At 42.0% G+C, this 25,000-nt stretch overlaps 1 protein-coding gene across 2 annotated transcripts in view; it reads left to right on the forward strand.

Moving 5' to 3' along the window:
• The window catches only part of ATP10B (ATPase phospholipid transporting 10B (putative)), a 2,370,254-nt gene that overhangs the window by 1,845,011 nt on the left and 500,243 nt on the right, over nt 1-25,000 (forward strand). The window lies entirely within an intron of this gene.

Below are 25,000 nucleotides of genomic sequence, written 5' to 3' on the forward strand. Positions count from 1 at the left end.
AGTCACCAACACAACTGCAATGACTGCAAATATCCATGACAGAAATACACAGACAGCTTTCATTTAGCAAAACTTAATTACACTACGATGTATTGCCAAAAGGATTCAAGGACTAACAGTACCTGCATGCTATACAGGAAGCATTTAACAGTGCCTTAATGAATCAGCCTGCAATTGCCATAGTATTAGTCCACTAAGTGATAGGTGGTCACATAGGGAAAGAACTCCCACACACATATAGAAGATGTATAAAAGTGGTTCCTACACACCTGCATCTGCTATGTACACCCACCAACATCTCCCCCACACCCAAACTAATTACATCAATACATACTGTCATACCATAACCAATTAGTCAACCACTGTACAACATCTGCTGAAACCTTAACATATCTGGACACAGACACACTAACATGGCCATGTGAAATAGTTGCTGTTATACAGTGGAACAGCTGCTGATGTTACAGGATTTATTTGAACTAATCCTGTTTCAGAGGGTTGAAAGGTTAGTACAGCAGGAAGTGTTACCAATTACTGATTATCAGCACAGTATGATACACATTTACACCAAACTAAATATGCCTGGTAAGCACACTGTAAACCCCCTAACATTATATGCATAGCTATGCAGCCTTGAGCTGGTCAAACATCCTGGCCAGACTGAAACATATGCAGAAGTATTAGGTACAGACAAACCCTGCACAAGTAGCAATGCTCAGAAATATAACAGCAGTACTCACATTTAGACCAAATCCTCTAGGTATTACACACAATATATTAGTGTTCGTCTCCATACAGCTGTTGCAATAGATTTAAAACAACACTTCCAGGCTGTCTTCCTCAGAAGTAAGGCAAAGGGACAACGCCCAAGTGGAGTACTCTATTATACTCCACTGTTGCCATGGTATTGGCGAAGGCAGTAGCTGCGCAGCTGATGCGCATATAATTAACTACTTAGAAACACCAATTGGTTATCGGGATAGCACATGTTACCGATCTGTAACTATAAAAAGATGCCTTGTCACACATTCAAACCATCTGTATCTACCTGTAGAACAGTACAAAATACTGAAACACAAACCGAAAACGAGTAATATACCAGTCAATAACACCTCCAGTTACTAAGAAGGTGTGTATAACATTTAGTATGTCTGTGTCTGTAATACCTGTTTTGTAAGAATTACAGTGTAATCAATGCATATAGTGGAAATAGCTATCTTGTAGTGATGTATTGTTGAGCAGTAGTAATGCTTGTAGTATTCTATGTGTGTACTGCTGTAGGTCACAAGGCAAACTCCTCATACACCACAAGGGCTGATATATATGGGCTTGGAGCTCACCAATTCACTTCCAGCCACTGTCAGTGTCAGGGTTGGTCCAACAAGTATGTGCTAAAACAGGGGATAGTATATGTCGATATATTATAACAGTAGACATATGTATGGGTGTATAAGTAAGATGAACATGTCAAAGATGGGCTTACTGTGCAAATATCGTTTGCATTGTGGGATATTGTGCCAATAACTGTGTAATGTACAGTATTTTAGGCAGATCTGTATTCCATTCTACATAGCATTTCTGTTATGTTATACAAACATTAGTTATGTCTAATGGAAATTAGAATACTCAATAGCAGGATACATATCACTTGTATTCATCTGACAGTTTAGCAGCATGATAGCAAAGATAATTGGAAGAGCTAGGTAACTATCCATGCACATAACACATGTAATATCCACCTCTCTAGTATCATTTGCAAGCAATAGCAGCTGTGCATGTGTACATGTTATACAAATGTGTAGTGACCCTTGTTACAGGGCTGGACCTCTCTAGTATCATTTGCAAGCAATAACAGCTGTGCATGTGTATATGTTATGCAAATGTGTAGTGACCCATATTGCAGGGCTGGGCCAATTGGCTGTGTGCACACCTACATAAAGTGGATATTGAGAGTAGAGACACACTGGTTGAACTACCAGGTTTGCATAGCCTAACCTCTCATTGCAAACATAACTGCCGCTTGCACATACTGTATGTAAGGTAGTGCATAGTACTGCTAATGAAACAGGTTGCATATCATCTTTAACTCCAGTGTAACATTTGCAGTATGGGTGTAAGATGTAGGAGACTGCTGCCCATGTGTAATAGCCACTTCATAGGTGATGGCTTACACTATCTGATTATATCCTGATCATGTTGATAGTGGTAGCAGAGTCTGTTGATACATGACTCTATTTGGTGAGTGGGTGTCTGTGCCCAACAGAGCTCATGGTCCTGGTGGATATTTGAGTATATACCCAGAAAAGGAAACAGACCCATAGACACTTGCATCATCTGTAATCAACTATCAGGATGTGATGTGCTCCTCAGAGGAGGATTGCTGCTAAAGGTAGCTACAATGTTTCTGTAATGGCCAGTGTTGTCCAGGTCCATAACACAAATATTTACTTGTCTAAAACATCTTCATAAGCAATAAGTAAACTAAATACAGTACTTGGTACTTGTAGTACTGACTGCTCATACAGGCATGTCCACTAGTCAACTACTGGTGTTTACTAATGTCAGCTTTGTGTATGTGGCCATGTGGCCATCCTGAGGGAATGTAATCTCTGTGCCATGTACACTGCCAAACCCACCTAACACCACACCCCACACATTGTCTGGGATGCAGCTACAGGGGAAAGCTGGAAGGCAGTCCAGTCTACAGCCATGACTGGACTGGACAGTCATGATGTGTAGGTTAACACATGCATCTCATCTTCATAACCAATACATACTCTTATCAGAACACAGTAAGGACACCCACACACACTACCAGAAATCGCACACATTCACAGATGCTTTTAAGTATCTGGCCAAACAAGTGACCTCCCAAGCTGGAATAGACAGACAACGAAATACACAAACTGTATGACATAGTTTGCATAATTGTGCCACACCTCAGAACACATGGCTGGAAACATGCCCAACAGTACTCATTTGTGAATGAAAACTCTAGCACTATGTTAAACACCAAGCTATACGAGGGCATACATACTGTCAGCTGCCTGTCTGCCATGATTAGCCAAATACCCATACACTCAGACCACCTTTTAAACTATACACATGGCTCTGGCATATTCCATGTTGTTGTGCAGGACCTGTGATGCAGTAGCGTGGACTGCATGGAAACACATGTAGGAACTGTCAGGTCTTGTAGCCCATGCAGGTATGTCCCAAGGCCTGGGTAGCATTCTGCCATTGGCCAGAATGATACTGCAGTACAGGGACAAAAGGATTGTATTTACCAATTGTCTAATGTAGTGGTGCAATTCAAAGAGTATCCAGTATATCTCTGCCTGGGATAACATGGTTGACAGACCATGATGCTTTGCCAGACAGGGCCTGCACCTGTCACCCCTGGGAATCTGGATACTGGCTAGGGCTCATGCTTCCCCTATAGTGCCTTAATCATGCACAGTTCAAGTGAAGTCCACTGCTGTTACAGGGACATTCAAGCAATAAACTGTGGGTCTCGCTACACAATGATACATGTCAGAAACACTATATGGACACACATATGTCAATCTCTAACATGTAGAACATATCTGTGCAGTGGCTGAGACATGTTTCAATGCTCTGGAGAGTACACCTGCATGACCATGTTATAACACATACCTCACCTCTTGTCCATTATCCTTTATTGGAACACACAGGCTGCAGGTGTGTCCATATTCCTGAAGGATATATACACTCCCATGCTAATTGCACTGGCATAACTTCAGATGCATTATGCTGAGCAACTACCTTTGTGCCAAAGTGGAATCCAAATTGCACCTTGTGACAGATCACCCACCATGCTGCAGAATTCCCAACTGTCATATTGTGCTGTAATGGGGAAGATTAGGTTTGAGACAGAAAACCATAATAATGGCTACTCTCAACTATTCCATTATGAACTGGGAAGACTCTTCATGTACCAACACCTGCACTCAATGCATGTTGGATTCCATCAACCCCAATGACCTGGATCACAATAGTAACACAAACAGGACTAACAATATGCTACACATAGTCAGTCTCCAAAGCCAATGTTATGCTTCATAAGAGCAAAGTGGTGACTGTCATGGCACCCATGCAGATGGCTCCAAATAGTACAACCTCTGCGGGTGAGGCAGCTGCAGGGTCCCAAAGAGCAAAGTATTCAAACAAAAAGAAAACAGGACCAGCATACAAGGCACCTTGAAAATAAATTTATTGATTGAGGTTCTTGAAAAACAGACCGGTTTCGGCAAATATTTAACAAAGCCTTCTTCAGTGTTTAAAAAAAACAACAAAAAAGAACCTGTATTTAAATACTCAAGTGAGTCATGTACTTAATTACATATGCTCATTCAGACCTGGCTTAAAAAGCCCACCAAGTTTAATGATCCATTTTTTCTCCATTGAATTTAATAAATGATGCCAACCTGATTTGTTCTGCCTGGATCTTCTAATTGTATCAATAATGGTAAAACTAAAAGTAGCCTTTGGATGTACCAAAGAATGTTTATATAAAGCATTGGTGTCTCTCTTGTGTGTGATATCACTAAAGTGTTCAGAGATTCGAAGCTTCAAGGGTCTGGAGGTTTGGCCAATATAGAATGCAGGACATGTGCATTTGGCCAAATAAATGACCTAATCTGAGGAACAGTTAGCAAAAAATGTTATATTGAATACTTGAGGGGTGTTTTGACTGCTGAAACTGGTAGTTTTGAGTATGATGTTATAATTGATACAGTGTCCACAAGGGAAGCAACCAATTAATGGATCCCCTGATAATGTGGTCTGGATACTTTTGGTACCTTTCTTCTCAAGATGTATAAAGTGATTAAAAAAAGCAGATAGATTTTTGCCTTTCCGAAAGGAAAATGAACATCTGTCTCCAAGAATGTCCTGAAATCTAGGTTCACATGTTAATATGTTCCAATTATGTTGAACAATTTGCATCAATATGTTGGTATTCCGACCACCATATATGGTGATAAATCTAGGTGTTATTGAAGGTGATTTGTGTCTAGTTTTGTAATGAAGCAATTCAATGCATTCCATCTGATCAACTGTGTGTTTGTTATGTAATAGTTGACCCAGTTTATACCCATGGTCATGGAATCGATGTACTAAATCATCTCTGAAGTGCCTAAGTGTGCTGATCAGAACAAATGCGTTTAATGCGCATGAACTGTGATTTGGGAATGTTTTTGCAGATGTGAGGAGGATGAAAGCTGGTTGCAGGGAGAAGTGAATTATTTTGGGGGAATTTACGATGAATTTCTGTAATCAGTGTATGATCAGATGCACGGCAGACCAATACATCTAGGAAGATAATTTTATCTCTATCATAGCTGACAGACATGCAGATGGACAATGCATGTGTGAATGCTGAATCCTATAAAAATGAACCTTTAGCAGTCACATACGTGCAGTGATTGTGCCATTGAAACAGAACTAAGATTCAACCAAACACAAACAAGAAGGTAAACTGGTGGTACCCTGCCATAAAAACTGTACCACAGAAGGTAGTAGTAGTGTTGACAGGCAGCAGACATACCATGTATTACAGTTTTAGAATGCTTTTTGTACATTTGACAGTATGTATCATGTGTAACAACAGTAACAGCATGTTGATCATGATGTTCTGCCTTCCTCTGTCAGGTGTAATTGCATGTGCCGGGGGATGTCAGTGTTTGCAGTTAGTGTCCCATATGTACATGCTGACCACTCACAGCTCTTTATGACAATACCTGCATGCACTTTGTAGCTTCCACATCACAATTATAATCTCCCATGTTTCAATTATGTTTACTGTTCTAATTATCCAAGAGCATGATAGCTGTGTAGTAAGCTACTGTGTTCGGAGCTGTCACATCCATAGTGGGTGACATCACAGGTATAGTTACCTGGAGCAGGGAGGAGATAAAAGAGTGGTATAGTGAATGACAAGGGTAAAGGCCAGTGGAAATAGTGGCTTCTCAATGGGAAGCAGTAATACCCGCTCCCATGACAGGATGCAAACACAGACACACCCACACACTCAGGGATTCACAGGCACAGTAATACACACTCTGACACACACAGTTGCCAGTGTTGGGATGAGAACACCTGACTATGTGCAAGTCATCATTATAGTACTACGCAATTACAGGACGTGCCACAGAGATTACACATGCACAGGTAGTCAGAATGGCCTAAGATCAAGGACATCAACAGGGATACAAGAGTGCAGTGAGTGTATGTGGGGAGGGAGGTTCGTCAGTAGACTATGTAACAACAAGCCACACCCCAGAGTGTACATGTTAACAGGAGGTTAGAATGCCCTTCTAATACTGATGATATCAACAGGGATACTAGATTGCATTCAGTGGATGGGGGAGGGGGCATTAACATTTCACTATGGTAAAATACAGCCTCACTCCAGGGACTGGACAATAATACACACACACACACACACACACACACACACACACACACACACACACACACACACACACACACACACACACACACACACACACACTTTGGCATTCACAAAGATATACACCTATGTCACAAACATACAGACACTTGACATGTGTGAGGTTCAACCACCTGCCTATACCTTTCTTTCTACACTTCACTCTGTACTGATGTCTACAACAGTGTACAGCAGAGTGAAAAACATGTGGGATGTATTCCCCACCATACGTGACATATATGGACACACACATGCCAGTAATGTGAATCAAACACCTGCCTATCTCATGATAGGTATTACAGAGGTACAGCACTATTGCATGCACTACAAAGTGTACTGACTCTTTCCTTTGCCAACTGTGCTGATATATGCACAATATATGCAGGGGAGGTGTTACTGTTACAGGTGTCAAGAGGGTTGCCTTCAGTGTCACCCTTACTGCATTCTACATTGTCTGTCTTCCACTTCAGTTAACAAAACCATAGCTTAGCAGTTACACAGATTATTGTAGGAATGGTTGTAACACACCTGTGAGCTGTCCTCAGTAATCATTCATCTGCAAAGTAGCCCCACCACTTAGTAGTCATGTCCAAACATCTGTCCATACCTAATGTACAGCTTACTGTACTTTGAGCATATTACCATATACAGTTGGCAGTGTTGAGGCTGCATTGCAACAGCATGATGTACTAAGACAACAGTCACCTTCAAACATCAGACACTGCACATGCATGGAATCTAAACACACAGCAATACATGTACACATATGCAGTCTACATCAGGTCAAGAGGATACATTCCACACCTTCCCCATGCCATTTGTGAAACCTAGCCGAGCATTATACCAAAATGGATGTTGTATTCATGTATTGGTAGGACACGCAACCACCTTCACTGAGTAGCCAAGTGTACATATATGCCAACAGCACATATCAGCAAGACACACACACAACAATATTCCATGTCATAATCCTACAGACTGTTACTTGACAGTTCCATGGTGAAGCCAGGGCATTGTAATGGTCAGCAGTGAGCACATTATATTTGTCACACACACCTCATGTTTACTGGAAGAGTGCCAGCAATGTGCTCTCTTAGAGATAGGCAGTACTCTCATTCAAGCATGTGCAAGGTCTGTGGCTTGTAAACATCTCATCCCAGCATGTTCTGGCTATTGTGGTAATAAGGCTAATGTCCAGACAGCACAAAGAATGCCTGGCTTGCAATTGTTGACATGGGGTATATGTAGGACCTGTGGGCACACATGGCTGTACGTCATGGACATATCATCTGTAACTACTCAGCAACATACAGAGCAGAGATGGATTTCCCTGAGTCTGTCAGTACAGACCATGTGTAGGTCCTATGATCCTGTTATTTGGGTATGTTTGTAGGCATTGCATTAGGTGGACATGTCTAATGACATACTTGCCACATGGGTTGTTGTCTGATATGTTAGGTGTCATGGGTGACCAGTAGAGAGAGAATATTACCTCTGTTAACATAGATATCAACCCTTATGTACTGTTAGCATGCTGTCTGCCATGTGCATGTGTGTAATGAATGTAGCCACCTGTATGTAGAAAGGACAATGATGTTGTATGAATGTGGGATGTACATATCCAGCGCAGGTACAGTTAGTTCATATCCAACCATGAGGGTGTTGTTTACTGGTGTACAGCAACAGTCGACTGTGTTAATGCTGACAACATCTGAGGGACCCTGGTATGTGAACAACTGACATGGTTACAAACAGTGGTATTATTGCTTTGCATAGCACATTATGCAACTGTGTCAGTGCATGGGTACTTTGCACAGTTGATGTGGCCTAGGTACAGTCCAGCAATTGAAGGTTATCTGGTGGTCTACCATACTATGTCATACCACATGTATGGATGTGTGTTGGTAGTCTGAGGACAAGGTGGTGGATGTATAAGAGGATAAAACATAGAATGCAGCTTTTGCCACTGTCACCTGTACCTGACTCATCTGTGATGATTTATGTCAGAGTAGTGGTCTTTACTTGTAAATAGCCTTTATGAATATGTGGACACCACCACCTGGAATGGTCCATACCAGTGTTATGGCCCACATGTCTGGATCTGAGTTATATGGTGATAGTGCCAGGTGTTCCTCACTGCACAGATGTCAGTGTTCCCCATTGTAGGTTCTACGTTGAGCAAATGGATTATGAAAGTCACACATCTAGCACTGGTTAGCATAAGCATCAAATGCAATTGTCTTGTAGGTGTCAGGGTGTTACTTCTGTGTGTAGGACATTTGCCTTGGAATGCGACTATATGGGTAAATGCGAATGAGGTATTATCCACACTCACTTGAAACATGGATGCATGTGCTCTGTGTCAAAGGCTTGTCGTTCAGTCATGACAGCCCAGAATGACAGACACTGGACAACCTCATAATTACAGCAGGACATTGGCTCATTGTTTTGGTCAAGCAGTTGCCACTCATACCATGACATCACTGCGAGTGACAGTAATGTGCTTGGTATCAAATGCCACATGTAAGGTGACGGACAGCAGCAGACATTGTGTATATGACCAATGTCAGATATACTTAGTGTAGCGGTCCTGCTAATAATGACAACTACTAACACAGCCAGGAGAGGTCATCTTGACACCTGCACCTCAGTACCATTACACAATGGGGCTCATATATTATGCTTGCACATGCCACTGTTCCAAGTATAATGCTGCTGTCCACAACCTGCTATCAATGTATGCCTTTCAGGGCAGCAAGATGTGTGACAAATGCTGAAGGTAGCATCCACCTGTGTGTTCCAGTTAACCTATTGTCTGTCACTTCCACACATGCATGATTGTGTATACTTCACATATATATGTCAGTACTTCATGTACATATATGCATGTGTATCACACAGCACAGTCACAGATATGTAATTTATGGGCCACATATATGTATCTGGTAGGAAACCTGTATGATGTGCATATATACTGACAGTTAAGATGTACATAACTGTAAACCTGTGTGTTTACAATAGGAGTCCATTACAATGTGTTCTGTACATTTATGTGTATGAGCATTCACACTGTTGCCTTCTGTGGTTAGAATAAGAGTGCATCCCAAACAACCCTGTGCTACTAAGTGTATAAGCGTACCCACTGCCACCTTGTGTAATTTGAGCCAGTGCATCCAAACAAGCCCTTTGTTTCTAAGTGTATGAGCATGGCCAGTATAATCTTGTGTGGTTGTAGTCATAGTGCATCCCAAACAGCCCTATGCTACTAAGTGTATGAGCATACCCACTGTGACCTTGTGTAATTGGAGTCAATGCATCCAAACAAGTCCTGTGATTTTATGTGTATGAGCATGATCACTGTAACCCATTACAGTGATAGTAGTTGTCCATTCCACAGATGGGCATACTGCAGTTCAGGGCTTGTTGTGCTACAACTATACATCTCAGGCCTACCTACGTCTTACCTGCAGATGATGTGTTTTGTTTGTGCATACAGGTTGTAATGGACTCCTAATTTAAACACACAGGTTTACAGCTATGTACATTTTGACTGTCAGTATCCCTGTTGTCCTCAGTCTTAGAAGGGCATTCCAACTGCCCTGAAATGTGTAATCTCTGTGGCGCATCTTATAACTGCTTAGTACTGTAATAGTGATCTGTAGGTAGGCAGGAGCTCTGATCCCACCACTGGTAACTATGTGTGTCTGTGTGTGTGTGTGTGTGTGTGTGTGTGTGTGTGTGTGTGTGTGTGTGTGTGTGTGTGTGTGTGTGTCAGCAAGTGCCTAAGTGTGTGTGTCAGCAAATGGCTGAGTGTGGTTTTGTGTGTGTGTGTGTGTGTATTTGTGTCTGTGTCCTGTCATGACAGCGGGTTTTGCTGCATTCCAAAGAGATACCACCTTTTGCACTGGCCTTTAGCCTTGTCAACTGCTAAACCTCTCTCTTCACCCCTCCCCACTGCAAGTAATCAGTCCTGTGATGTCACCCAGCTCAGAAGCAGAATCAGAGTATGTGTAATTTTATGGGTTCTGTAGCACATACCCCAACTGCATACCACTCTACTAGTTAACTTTACATAGGCAAGACGTGTATGCACAATACTGGTAAGTGTGTGTGTGTGTTTGTGTGTGTGACAACCCTGTAGCCAGGCATACACATGTGTTATGTCTTTTAACATGCTGCACACCATGGTAGTCATCTATGGTGAGTGGAGTCTACAAATTATTACATAGCTAGGAATAGAAAAGAATAGACAGCCAAGAATGAATACAGTTCGGTATGTTACTTTCCTGTGCCACTGTTGTGCAGTGACACAAAAGTGGTCGCCAGGGTGTAAGTCCATACCCATCATTCCCCCACCCAAACTCAACAATCCCTGGGGTAGATTACCTTAGCCATCATTCCCCACCCCAAACTCCACACACACAACAAACATCCCTTCTCTGGTGAACTGATTAAGATTTAAATATTATAAAACAAGAGATGCCTCTGTTTTGTGTACATGTCAGTTCCTTTGGAACCCTTCTGTGTCACACAGGGTGTTCAGACCTGTATATATATATATATATATATATATATATATATATATATATATATATATATGGGTACCCTACTATTTACCGAAACGCCGATTCACGACACGCCGAAGAGGAACGCGAAGGACCGACAACGGTTGACCGACATGCTGGAATCCCGACAGCCAGAAGACCGACGAGGAATGTGTAAGCGCGACCTGGTAAGTATGCGATAGTGAGGGATTTAGGAGTAGGGAGCGGACAGGTAAGTGTGCAATAGTGAGGGATGTAGGGTTAGGGTGTTTGATAGGTGAGTGTGCGGTAGTGTCGGAGCTTGGGGTTAGGGGTGGGTAAGTGAGTTAGTTAGGTGCAGGTAGGGAGAGTGCGGTAGTGTCGGAGCTTGGGGTTAGTGGGTAAGTGAGTTAGGTTAGGGTGCAGGTAGGGAGAGTGTGTAGTGTCGGAGCTTGGGGTTAGGGGTGGGTAAGTGAATTAGGGTTAGGGTGCAGGTAGGGAGAGTGTGCGGTAGTGTTGGAGCTTGGGGTTAGGGGTGGGTAAGTGAGTTAGGGTTAGGGTGCAGGTAGGGAGTGCGGTAGTGTCGGACCTTAGGGTTAGGGTTTGGGTTGGGCTAGTGGATATGTCCTGTAGTGTAGTGTGTTGTTTACGTGTAGTGTGTCGGTGTTATGGTGTTCGGTGTTTTGCGTTGTCGGTATTTTTTGTTGTTGGTCGTTTGGTGTCGGTGATTTATGTGTCGGCGAATCGGGCAAGCTCGTAAATAGTGGAGGACCCATATATATATATATATATATATATATATATATATATATATATATATATATATATATATATATATATATATATATACACACATATATATATATATATATATATGGTTCTACCTGACTTCGTCGACAGCGCAGAAGACCGACAGCGGAATTCGGAGCTCCAGAAGACCGAAAAAGAAGACCGCAATCGCGAGTGGCAGAACATCGACAATGCAGAAGACCGACACGACGGATGACAACACCAACGCCGAGGATGCCGACATGGGGAAAGGCTGTGTGAGTATGCGGTAGTGACGGACGTTAGGGTGCGAGGCAGGTAAGTGTGGAGATTGACGGTCTGTGGGGATAGGGGTGGGTTAAGTGAGTTAGGGTTAGGGAGGCGATAGGGGTGGGTTAAGTGAGTTAGGGTTAGGGGCGATAGGGGTGGGTTAAGTGAGTTAGGTTAGGGAGCGTTTATAGGGTGGGTTAAGTGAGTTAGGTTAGGGAGATAGTAGGGCGGGTTAAGTGAGTTAGGTTAGGGAGCGGGTAGGTAAGTGCGATAGTGACGGACCTTAGGGTTAGGTAAGGTTTAGTGTGGGCTTGTAAGGATTTTGGTGTGCTTGTGTTGTGTGTGGTTTGTGGAATGGGGATGTGTTTTGTTTTAATAATTGTTATTGTGGTGTGTGCAGTGTATGGGGTTTCGTGTTTGTGTACCGTCGGTTATTTCGTTGTCGGTTATGTGTGGTTTCGTGTTTATGGACTGTCGAATATGTGGTGTCGGTGATGTGGTTGTCGGTGTTGTGTGGTTTCGGCTATGTCAGGTAGAACCATATATATATATATATATATATATATATATTTATATATATATATATGTATATATATAATATATATGGCTATAGCTGTGTCTGTGTATATATATATATATATATATATTTATATATATAGATATGTGTGTGCGTGTCTGTGTGTGTATGTGTGTGTGTGTGTGTGTGTGTGTGTGTGTGTGTGTGTGTGTGTGTGTGTGTGTGTGTGTGTGTATGTACACATCCCGTAGGTGCATATATATATTTAGTTATGACAGTTGTACAGATGTAGACTTGTCTATGTTATTTCAGAGTACAGTACATTCAAGGGTACTGTACATATGTACACAAAGTAACTGTCCCATTTGATTTCAGTACTGTGGAATACCTGTAGTAATATGTGTATTATAAAATCCATGAAACATGTATACAACCCAGATGGCTTAGTGGTAAGTCCAGTGACCTTGGTGTGCATGGTCCAGGGTTTAAGACCTGCAAGGCTTGTTGATAATGTAAATTAGGACTGAATAAGACACTTTTAAGCAGTTGTAAGTGGGTATAAATGTGTTTTTTGTGACAGTAAGCAGCAGGTACACACAGGTAAAAGACATGTGCAACTCACAGTACACTTGAAATGCCATTATTTGGCAATCCTGCTGATGTCACCCACTTAGGAATATACCTCTGGGACTGCTGTACCCCAGTAATCTCCATAGCGTGTGCTGTAACTGCGTAATGCTGTAGTGTGATAAACTAGTTTGGTAGGTGTTCTAATCCAAGACATGCCGACTGTGTGTGGTGTGTGTGTGTGTGTGTGTGTGTGTGTGTGTGTGTGTGTGTGTGTGTGTGTGTGTGTGTGTGTGTGTGTGTGTGTGTGTGTGTGTGTGTGTGTGTGTGTGTGGGTGGGGTTCTAGACTGTGAAGGTGCAGTGGTGACTCCCCATGGGTGAGGACCTCATTCCCACTGTATCCATTCGTGGGCTCATGGGCTTGTGACTTCCAAACACTCCTCCCCATCCAAGGTGTTCCTCCCCACATGTGTCATATACCACCCCTGTATGTATCTTGTTTTTCTTGTCTGTCATACTACCCAACCTATCCTCCCTGATCATACCTACTGTCCTTCCCCAACATCCCACTCTCATCTAAACATAAAAGAAAAAAGAGTTATCTGTTCCCGCAAAAAAAGCATGCTCCATACATAGCTGTCCATTTTGCACGTGTCGACACTGGACACATGTAAAAGTTTCTAACTGTCATCACAACATACTCTTGTTGTCCTCACTTGTCTCTCAGGGATGTGAGTGTCCAAATGTACCGCCAAATTTATTGCATATGCACAGATGAAATGGACAGCTATGGACCTTCCCTACACCCTTCCTGCACATCCCTAGCTATTTTCCCTACTGTCTTTCCCTCTTTGTGCCCCTTTTTCACCACTTTCCTATCAACCCTTTTTTCTTGTCTTTTAAAGAAATTAGCACAGGGGTAAGTGGAAGTAAGCACTTTGAAGCAGCAGTGAATGGGTTACAGTCTGTTTGCATGGGGGTAAGCACTGCCTACACAGGTTAAGCTATCAAGAAGGTAAATAAGTGTAAGGAACTGTGACCAAAAGTAACCACTGCTTACAGTCGCGCAAACCCGCGCACACCTGCTCACAACTGCTTAAACATGCCTTAATCACTCCTTATCCAATGGCCCCTTGTTCTGCCCAGCAACAAAATAAAGGGCCTCTGCAAGTCTTGAAACCAGGACCCTGCATACCACAGCCAATGTGATTTACCACTAAGCCATGGCAGATATACAGACATCGGATGTTATCTCAAACATATCCAGCACATTCAACAGTATAGGAAATGTATTCCATCATGTAATATCAAGACTCCCTCAGACAGACATGCGTCAATAATACACGCAAACATTTTTACATTGGCCAAATACATTACTCTGTGCATTTTATTTACATTAACAAAACAGTTCCTGTCCAATCATTATGTGAAAGTAATACTCTTGCAAGGTGCTGTGTGCGACATCATCATCATGAAAAAGGTAAATGGGGTAACCATAGAGGGACTGATAGTGTCATGTGTACAACGGGGTTGTCTGCATCATGTGTACCTGGAACCTTTAGGAGTCATGTGCATACCAGGATCGTGTGCCTGAGAGACAGGGGTGAGGACAACAGTAGTATGTTGTGATGCAAATTAAAAAGGGTACATGTGTCCAGTGGACACGTGTGTGAAATGGACAGCTATGTATGGGGCAATTGTTGTTCTGGGAAGAGATTGGCCTTTTGTTTACGTTTTCGTAAGGTGAGAGTGGGATGTTGGGCAAGGAGAGTAGGTATGCTTGTGAAGGATAGGTTGTGTACGATGCCAGACATGACAACATACAGGGGCAGTATATGACACATGTGGGGGGATACACCTTGGATGGGGAGGCGTGTTCGGCATTCACAAGCCCATGAACACCCAGATGGAAACAGTGGGACAGAGGTCCCCACCCATGGCCAGCCACCACTGCACCTTCACAGCCGCAAAGGTGGCTGTGCTGGGGGCTGTCTAGGAGGGGCAGGCTCACCCTCTAAATGTGACACTCTGCCATCGAGCTAGTGTATCTGGCCTCAAAACTCATTAAGCTCCCTACGCACCACATCTGGGACTGTACAATGGCTGACATGTTCCTGTCTGGACCTGCTCCCAGGGGGGTCAAGCCTCATTCCCTGCAGCGGTTCCAGTAGAAGGTGGTGCAGAGCCAACAGAAGTGGAGGTCCCAGACTGGGCCCCAGATGTGCTGGTGCCTGGTGCTATGGCCAGCTGAGGTGGGCAGATGGGTCCACTGGGACTGGCCTTCCCATACGAGCTATGCTGTAGCATGTTTAAGCAGATATGGGTTAGTAATAGTCAACAGTATTCACGATTAGGTATAACAGCATGCATAGCTATTCCCATTACCAAGGGCACCAGTTATAAATTGTTGCAGAGCAGGGAGAACACATGCATATATGGGTAAACGGTGGCCATTACAACGAAATATAGGTTTCATTGATGGCAACAGGCTTGCAATATGGGAGTATTTTAATATGGCACATGCATAGTAACAGATGTGAATATTTATAAACCAACAGGACATATGTGCCAACAAAGGTTATGTGTGTAGACATAGCAAATGAGTTGTGTAAATCGGTTATTTTTGCACATATGGTAGAGGTGAGAGAGAGTTCACTTAACAATTAATAAATCCTTGTAGTTTTCACAACATTCAGAGTCACTGCAGTGGTCTGTCCCTTACATGTATTATTACACTACCCAATGACATTTTATTGTACAATGATATGTCTGAAGATTAGTATGTACAGGACCTGTGTCTTATGTACAGGCTTGACTAGATGTAGGTGTTAATGCAACATGTTTTGAGACTGCGCTCATACACTTTGGGTGAGATGCTGGGGTGACAGGTATGTTTGCGTGTACATTCTCTGACTATGTACAAGTCTGACTATCAGTTATGGGCAGATTGGAACAGTAGAGGGGTATGAATATGCATACCACTCTCTACTTAAGCATTCTAGCAAAATCTGTACAGTTGTTAAGTTAAATATGCATACAGCTTTCTCTCTGAGCATTTTAACAGACTCTGTGCAGTTGTGTGGAATGATCATGCATACAACTTACTAGGATCCAAAGCCCTGCTGTGTGTGACAAAAGCATTACAGTTAAGATAACTGTACACTATGTTATCAGGCAATTGTTGTGAGGCTTTGCAATGTATTTTGTCTAATATGACTGACCTGTTTGCACTTCTGACATTGTTATACAGCACTTCATACACATTTTATCTGCATACCACAGTGTGGGTAACACTGCTTACTACAACAGTACTATTTAATAACTGCAACAGTACAACAACATATGACTGTAGAGTAAACAGATACAATGCAGGGGTTGCACTTTTATTTGCAGCATATTACACTATTATGTATACAGTTACAACACTTTCTGAGGCTCTTACATTTATTTTGTATGACAGTGCATCCAGGCTATTTACTAACCTGCCTCACAATGCATCCTTTGCAGCCTAGCATCATAGGCTTGCTGGTTCGCAGCACTGTCATCTGCAGCTGTCAGAGAAGTACAGTGATATTTAGCCATACCTATCCATAGTATACACAAGCTAGGCAATTATTAACTATGTAGTGGAAGGAGTACTTACTCATTTCTGGGGCATTCTGCATCTGCCTTGCTTCCTGGATCCAGTGTTCCAGGACAGCCCCCCTCCACTGCTTCAAGTCTGCATGGTGGTGCCTGACCTGCTCACCAGTCCGGGGGATACCTGTGGCACTAATGTGGTCATGGGCGAGACTGTCCCAGGCCTACGTTTTGTACTGCGAGTCCTGGTACTGGCCCTGCAGTAGTCTCCTGTCATGGTGCTTTACCAGGAGCCATGCCATGAATTTGGACTCCTGGATGCCCCAGCTCTGTGCTCTAAAGTGAGCGCTTTCTCCCACTCCAGCCATTCTGCCTGTAGGGGAATGCTACAACCTGTTATGAGCCACATTCCCACCTCTTCAGTTTAAGAAGGGCCAGATTTCCACACATTTCCGTAATTGGCCAGTTTTGTAAAGGCTAAGCTATGGACACACCTGCTTATTGCAGGATGGCACTTCTTAAAGAGGTGTACTTGCGGGCATATTGTATTGGCTTCCCTACACATTGTTTACAATTACTTAGTTGGGCTGTGCTGCGGTTAGCATTGCTTACTGGTTATCTAGCATTATATTTGACTTTTGTCAATGATGTCTTACTCATTACAGGCTATATATGTGTCTGGTATCTGTCATTCATGTGTACATATACTGTATGGGGTCCTGGGGACTTCAGAATCTTATTACAGTGACACCTCAACTCTATGTTTACTGCAGTACTCCAATTCACATATTTATGGTCTGTGGCAGGATATAGAACATTACACTGTACGTAGATTAAGTTCACATATTTGATTTGTTTCCCTGTTGTGAGGATTAGTTTGCTGATACCTCCTTTATATGTACTGCTTTCATGGTGTAGTGGTTTACTGCCATGACTGTGATGTATAGAGTCCTGCTTTCTAGCCTTGCAGAGGCTGGTTATTTTGTTGCTGGCCAGAACATGAGCTATTGGGTACAGAGTGATTAAGGCACTTTAAAGCAGTTGTGAGCGGGGATGCGCGGAGCTAAGCAATGCTAACCTCCGGTTACAGTTTCTTACACTCAGTTAGCCTCTACATTTCTTCACCAGTGTAATACTCGAATACCGGCACCCAAACAGGCTTACACTTGCCACTGCACTGCATTTGGTGTTTGCATCTGATACTCACACCCCTGGGTGGGAGTGAGGACTATGATATTACCTTGTGATGCCTGTTACATCAGATTACATGCCTACAGTATAGGGAATGACTGCTCATTAGGTGTAAGCATGCTGGTCGACTGTACGGCATCTGCGGCCTGTCCAGAGTTTGCTTCATACTATTGGTGTGTTCCTCTTACAATCTGCACCTGTCTGGCTAATACCTGGGAACTGACACCATTAAATACAGACAAGCAATTGGGTTTTGGAACCGACATTATTCAGCCAAGTCATGCTACTGCATACCTATTATTCTATCATCTTTCTAAGGCTGTAAGTGGAGTATGTGCTTTCGCTTCTTATCAGACCTCCCAAACAAGTGGGGACAAATATCAACTTAGTCAAGGTCAAGTCATGACAACACCAGGGATAATTAGGGACACATTTAAAATATTAGTGCTATTAACTTGAAACATTGACAGACTCAAAGCATATGAATTAATACACATTTCCTGAAGTAAAAGAAAATTACAACACCTAATTATTGTCATTATTCATTACGTGTATTTCACCACCTTTCGTCCAAGGAGGGATTAAGAGGGACAGAGTTCAAATTTGAGTCAAAATCAGGAACGTCCCTAGAAATCAGGGAGAGTTGAGAGGTATGGTCCCTATTTGTTCCCCCAATGGTTTATGTCCTGTCCAGTGGATTTGCTCTTAGGGGTTGCGAGGTATGGGCATAAGATCTGCCCATTTCGGAATATTACTTACATCCCCGGGTTGGTCCTAATACGACTGCGCCAGCCAACACCTGCACGCCTAGGCCCATAAATGCATACCCATAGTTCCCCCACCTGCCCCTCCTCTACAGCACTCATTCTTACTGTGGGTGCAGGTGGGGTATAAACACACCACTACACACTGCCCACTCTCCGTGTGTCAGGACACATGTCGTACGTTGTGTCGACCCATGGGTTATCAGGCTTGCACAACCTACTGGTGCGTGTATGTCTACAGCCTGGTTTGATGAATACAGGGACTGACTCCGATGATCAGTAATTTTTGGGGTGTACCACAAGGGACATTGATGTCTTTGTTTCAGGATTAGACCTGGCAGGTCTCTCCCACTGGTAGTATCCTGCCGGTGGTCTGGGAAGCAGTGGTGTGTTTACTTTTATTGTGTGTCTGTATGTCTCACTGGTCTAGCTGGGGTGGGGGGGGTGGGTTGATGCTATGTGTTACATGTTTGTTGATTGGACCCCTCACCCCCATATGCATGGCCTGTGAACATATGTAATTCGTAACTGCTGTATCATATCCTAGCTATATATACATGTATATATTTACAGACACATATATATATATATATATATATATATATATATATATATATATATATATGTATATATATATATCTAGGTACAGGACAGTTGATCGAAAGACCAACTGTCCGAATTCAACCCCGTTTGCAAACTGCTTTTATCGAAAAGCAGTTTTGGTAAACGGAAGGTAAAACACACACACGCACACACTCACACACACATACACACACACACACACACACACACACACACACACACACACACACACACACACACACACAAAACAAAAAAAAAAACACATACACCATGTTTACAGAGGGGGGCTTTGCCCCCCTGCACTCCACACACCCCTAATTTTATATTCTCACTCCGAGATCGCACTACAGTGGGGAAAAGGGAATATTCTCGCCCACTACCACTCCCCCCCCGATTCTCTGTACTTTTACGAAAGTTTTGCGACAGCACTTTTTTCGATAAAAAGTGCTTTCGCGAAACTGTGACAGCCCGTTTCCCTTTCGGTGAAACAGTCTTTCGGTAGACTGTCCTAGATCCATATATGTATACACAGATATATATATCTATATATATGTATATATATATACATATATATATATATATATATATATATATATATATATATATATATATATACAGATATATCTGTATATGTATGCATACATGTATATATTTATATATTGCTGTCTATATATATGTAACAACATATGGGTCTATGGGTATCTGCATATGCATATTTCTATATGTTGGTATGTATATGTATTCTGCCTCTGTATGTATACATTTGTACTACGGAGAAGGAAAGGTATATCTCTATGTCGCTATGGGTAGATATGCACATACATACCTCTACATATATACATCTTCATCTGGTTATTTTGTTCCTTGCCATGTAGATTATACTTTGCTGCAGTGGGACTAGTAGCAGGTGTGGTGGCTCGCTGGGCAATGCCTCTGCCCAGTGAACACTTTTGCTTACATCCCTGGGGTTGTCCATATAGATCCACATCAGCCAACACCTGTGCACCTAGACCCATAACTAGCTACCCATAGTTCCCCCACCCATACCTCCTCTACAGCACCCATCCTTACTTTGGGTCCTGGTTGGGTCTGAACACACCACTACATGCTGCCAACTCTCCACTTCATGGGACCCATGTCATACATTGTCTCAACCCATGGGTCATCAGACTTTCCCACCCTTGTATTCCGGGTATGTACACACCCCAACCAAAATGGTCTGCATATCACCTTCCTTTGGTTATATGTCAATTTTTGGGGTGTCCCGCAAGGGACGCTCATGTCTGTACTCTAAGATTAGATTTCACGGGTGCACTGTGAGCCTCTCCCTGGTTGTATCCTGCCTGTGGTCTGTGGAGCAGTGGACTATTTACATTGTTTGCGGGTTTGTGTGTATGTTTCCTATGTCCGGTTGGGGGGGGGGGGGCAATAGAAGGTCATGCCACGTGTTTCATGTTTCTTGTTTGGGCCCCTCACTTCCATTGGCATAGCCTGTGAGCATATGCCATTCTTGTATGCTGTTTCCTATCATAACTATATATCTATGCACACACATATATATATATATATATATATATATATATATATATATATATATATATATATATATATATATATGGGTCCCCTTCAAAATCCTGAAAGCTCAAAATCCTGAATCTCAAAATCCCGAACACAAAATCCTGAAAGCTCAAAATCCTGAAAACTCATAATACTGAATCTCATAATACTGAAAAACACAGGACACCAACACTGACTGTATTGCAGCTACACTACACTGCACATACACTACTATCTATCCACTTATCCTAACCCAGACCCTAACCCTAAGGTCCGCTACTATCGCGACACTCACCTCACCTGTGCCTAACCCTAACTCACTTAACCCCTAACCCCAAATTCTGTCACTATCACACTCACCTCACCGCACTAACCCTAACTCACTTAACCCTAACCCTAACGCCCATCACAATCGCACACTTACCTGACCTGCTCCCTAACCCGAATGTCCGCACAATCACACATCAGTGTTGGTGTCCTGTATGTTTTTCAGTATTATGAGATTCAGTATTATGAGTTTTCAGGATTTTGAGCTTTCAGGATTTTGTGTTCGGGATTTTGAGATTCAGGATTTTGAGCTTTCAGGATTTTGAAGGGGACCCATATATATATATATATATATATATATATATATATATATATATATATACATGCATATGTATATGTCTGCAACTATATATATATATATATATATATATATATATATATATGTGTGTGTGTGTGTCTGTAAAGCAATGCATACCCCGTGCAAATGCACTTACACATGCTTACTGGTGTTTACATATGCTTAAACCTGTTTACTAGTGCCTTATTCATTATGACACTGACACTTCACTCCAGTTCACTTTTAATTGTTATTATGCAGGTTATACAGTGGACGGATGTCGAAATATTTTCATATACAGATTACTGATGGAAAATGGTATGTGCTGCAGTGGGATTCGGAATGGGAATGTCTGTTCGTTAGGCGGATGCTCTAACCAATACACTATTGCTGTGCTGCTTCATTTGCATATATACCCATATACCCATGACTCCTAGTTCCCCAAACAACCACCCCAACACTTCACTAACACAGCAGTCATCCATTCTCCAGTTGGATTCGTGGTGTATCCACACCACTACACATCGGCCAGTCCCTACTCATGTACACCCATCCCATGGGTTGACTGACTCCACGTATCCTCAGAAGTCCCATACTTTTAGTCCACAAACATTGGTGACATGAGCGACCAATAGGACACTATTCACAATTTTTGGGTTGTCCCACATGGGACACACATGTCTTTATTTCAAGATTAGACTCTATACTTCATTATATCCTTACTCCCATTAACATGACACTACAACAAATTAATAAGTATGACTATGTGGTAACACACATGTTACACATGAGAATGAATTATGTACGAGTTTGGCATAATTATTTTACAAATAGACCAGTTTAGTGATTAGCGTTGCCATAGCAGGAAGATCACAGGAATGATTCCATGTGTGAGAAAGTCCTCACATTTGAATTTTTGAGCACAGCACTGACTTCGGACATTATACACACTTCTGCGTTTTAGCAGTTTTATCCATTCCCTCTTATGCTCAACCTATTATTCTATCTGCTGTCAGGGTTTGTAAGGGCACTTTCATGTTATTTATGTCTGCAAAAGGAATGAATGTGTTACAAGGAGTGTACTTCTCCATATAGATGTATACATGTGTGTATGCATATATACTTATAATGAACTCGCTGACCTCCACAAGGCGATCCAATTAGAACCAACCCATCCAACCCTGACACGCCTGGATCCATAATTTTATACCCATAGTTCCTCCACCCCACCCGAGTTCGACATACATGCATACCATCCATTGTCCAGTTGCTAATGCAGCCATGACACACCTCCACACATTGCCCTCTCCCGAGCGTTAGGGGCCCTACAAGTATGTTGTCCAAACCCATGTATTATCAGGCTCTCCCACCATTTAGTCCTTGAACTTACCTTCCCTTGCTTGTGTAGTGGCCGGAGGTCCAATCATCCTATCAATGTTTGAGTAGTCCCACCAGGGGCTACCCTCTGATTGTTTGTAAAGTAGACTTAGCAGATCGACAATGTTACTCCCACTGGTAGTATCCTGCCTGTGGTGTGAGTAGCAGTGCTTTGATCACTCTTGCCCAGCTTGATATGACATAGGCTGACAGCGCTATATAATACTGGGGTTGCTGTTGATTCCCTTCTCATTCCTTTTGTATGCTTTATTGTTACGAGTTCATTCTTCATAGATATATACATACACACACATATATATATATATATATATATATATATATATATATATATATATATATATATATATATATCTGTACTTATATACATTTCCTATGCTGGGCACTGCTTACACTCATGCAAGCACACTCATACTTGCTTACTGGTACTTATATATGTTTACTACTGCTTATTTGTGCTTACACCTGCTTACTAGTGCCTTATTCATTATGACAGTACCACTTTGATTGAATAAAACTTCATTAAACATTTTATGCAGTACTCCAATTCACATTTACATGTTATGATGTAGGTTTTACAGCAAAATGACATTCATTCCACATGGAAAATGATATGTGCTATAGTTGGACTCAAACCGTGAATGCCTGTTCATTAGGAGGATGCTCTAACCACTACACTATTGACGTTAATATTGATTCTGCATGTTTTTCTCTATTTGAATGATTTTGATGTGTAAACTACACTCAGCAGGGGTCAGCGATACAAATGTAAAATAGGGATATGGGGAATCTAATTATGAAAGTTCTAGGGACGGGGCTCAACATTCCCCTACGTGCTTGTGTGTTTACTACTTTGGTTTTATTTCACTGTTCATGGACACTCTTTTATGCTTAGCATACATTTCGGTATCCACGGACACTGAATTACTGGCTTACTATTAGAGGCAGGCTCTAATAGTAAGCATAGTAGGTAGTGCCACTGTGGGTGCATGTTTACGTCTCTGTAGAGCACTTAAACATGCCCCCCCTGCACTCACACGTGTTTCCTGTGCACGTCGAGGGTGCGGCAGCACACCCTCATAAATATTCATATGGCGCTGCTGCACCATCTGTGATGAGGACACTCGGCGCAAGGCAAAAAACGTCCTTGTGCCGAGCTTCATGAATCCCGGGGTTAGTGTTACATCAGCACTGAACTCATAGGCATTTCCATTATATTCAGTAATACTTGTGTTTTTTAGCAATGTTTTATTGTTAGATTCAGACTGAATATTTTGTGGGTTACAGTTTGGTAGTTTGTTTATGCTGCAGAGTGTGTAGAGGTCTCATAGTTAACGTTATTTTTTTGTTTTTACATTAGTGTTCTTATAGGGTGGTATATTTGATCCAGTTATTGACTGATGTGTATTTACTTGGTTTGTAGAGGATTTGCTTGTTTATTTTATGTTGAGAAAATGCAAAGGTGGTTTAGATTTGTAACTAGTTTATGTTTTGCAATTCTGTACAATGAAATATTTTCTTTGAGAGGCTTGCTATAAATGTAGTTATTTCATTTTAGATTCACTTTAGTTTGTATAAATGTATTTCTTGCATATTTATTCATACTGTTGTACATTAAACTCTCAGTTAACTGGAACTCAAGCAACCAGAACTCTCAAGCAAATAGAAAAAAAGAAATCGAAGAAATACAGTGGAGTTTTCATGTGTTGCACTTTCTGTCCCCCCTTTGCAGAAACATACCTTATGTTTTAAAAGTTTTAGAGTTTTAAAAAGGAAGATAGGAATAAATTCCCTCTCTCCCCAACCTAATAACAAGTTAAGCCAAACAAATAGTATAGGGTACGTATTAGTCAGGCCTATTTTTAATAGTAACTCTGAAGTAACCAGAAACTAGTTATATGGCATCTTCCAATCCCCATCAGTGCCGGTTAAGTGAGAGTTTTCTGTATATAAATAGCATGGAATTACAAGTGTCATGATAGCTGTTGATATCATTGTATACTTTTTTGAATATTGTTCCTTGAAAACTGAAGCCATAGTTCTGAGCAAATGCATTACACTGAATGTTACTTTATATTATGTATGTAGTGGAAATATTATAGGTTGTTGTTGTGTCTTTTGGCTTATCCCAGTTAGGGGTCGCCACAGCGGAACTCCGGTCCACTAATGTTTGGTAGTGGATTTTTACGTGCTGAGTTACCAGCCCTGAC

The sequence above is a fragment of the Protopterus annectens genome, chromosome 4.part0 (genome assembly GCF_019279795.1).
Source record: "Protopterus annectens isolate FY-2018-M chromosome 4.part0, PAN1.0, whole genome shotgun sequence".
NCBI classification, from domain to species: Eukaryota; Metazoa; Chordata; order Ceratodontiformes; family Protopteridae; genus Protopterus; species Protopterus annectens.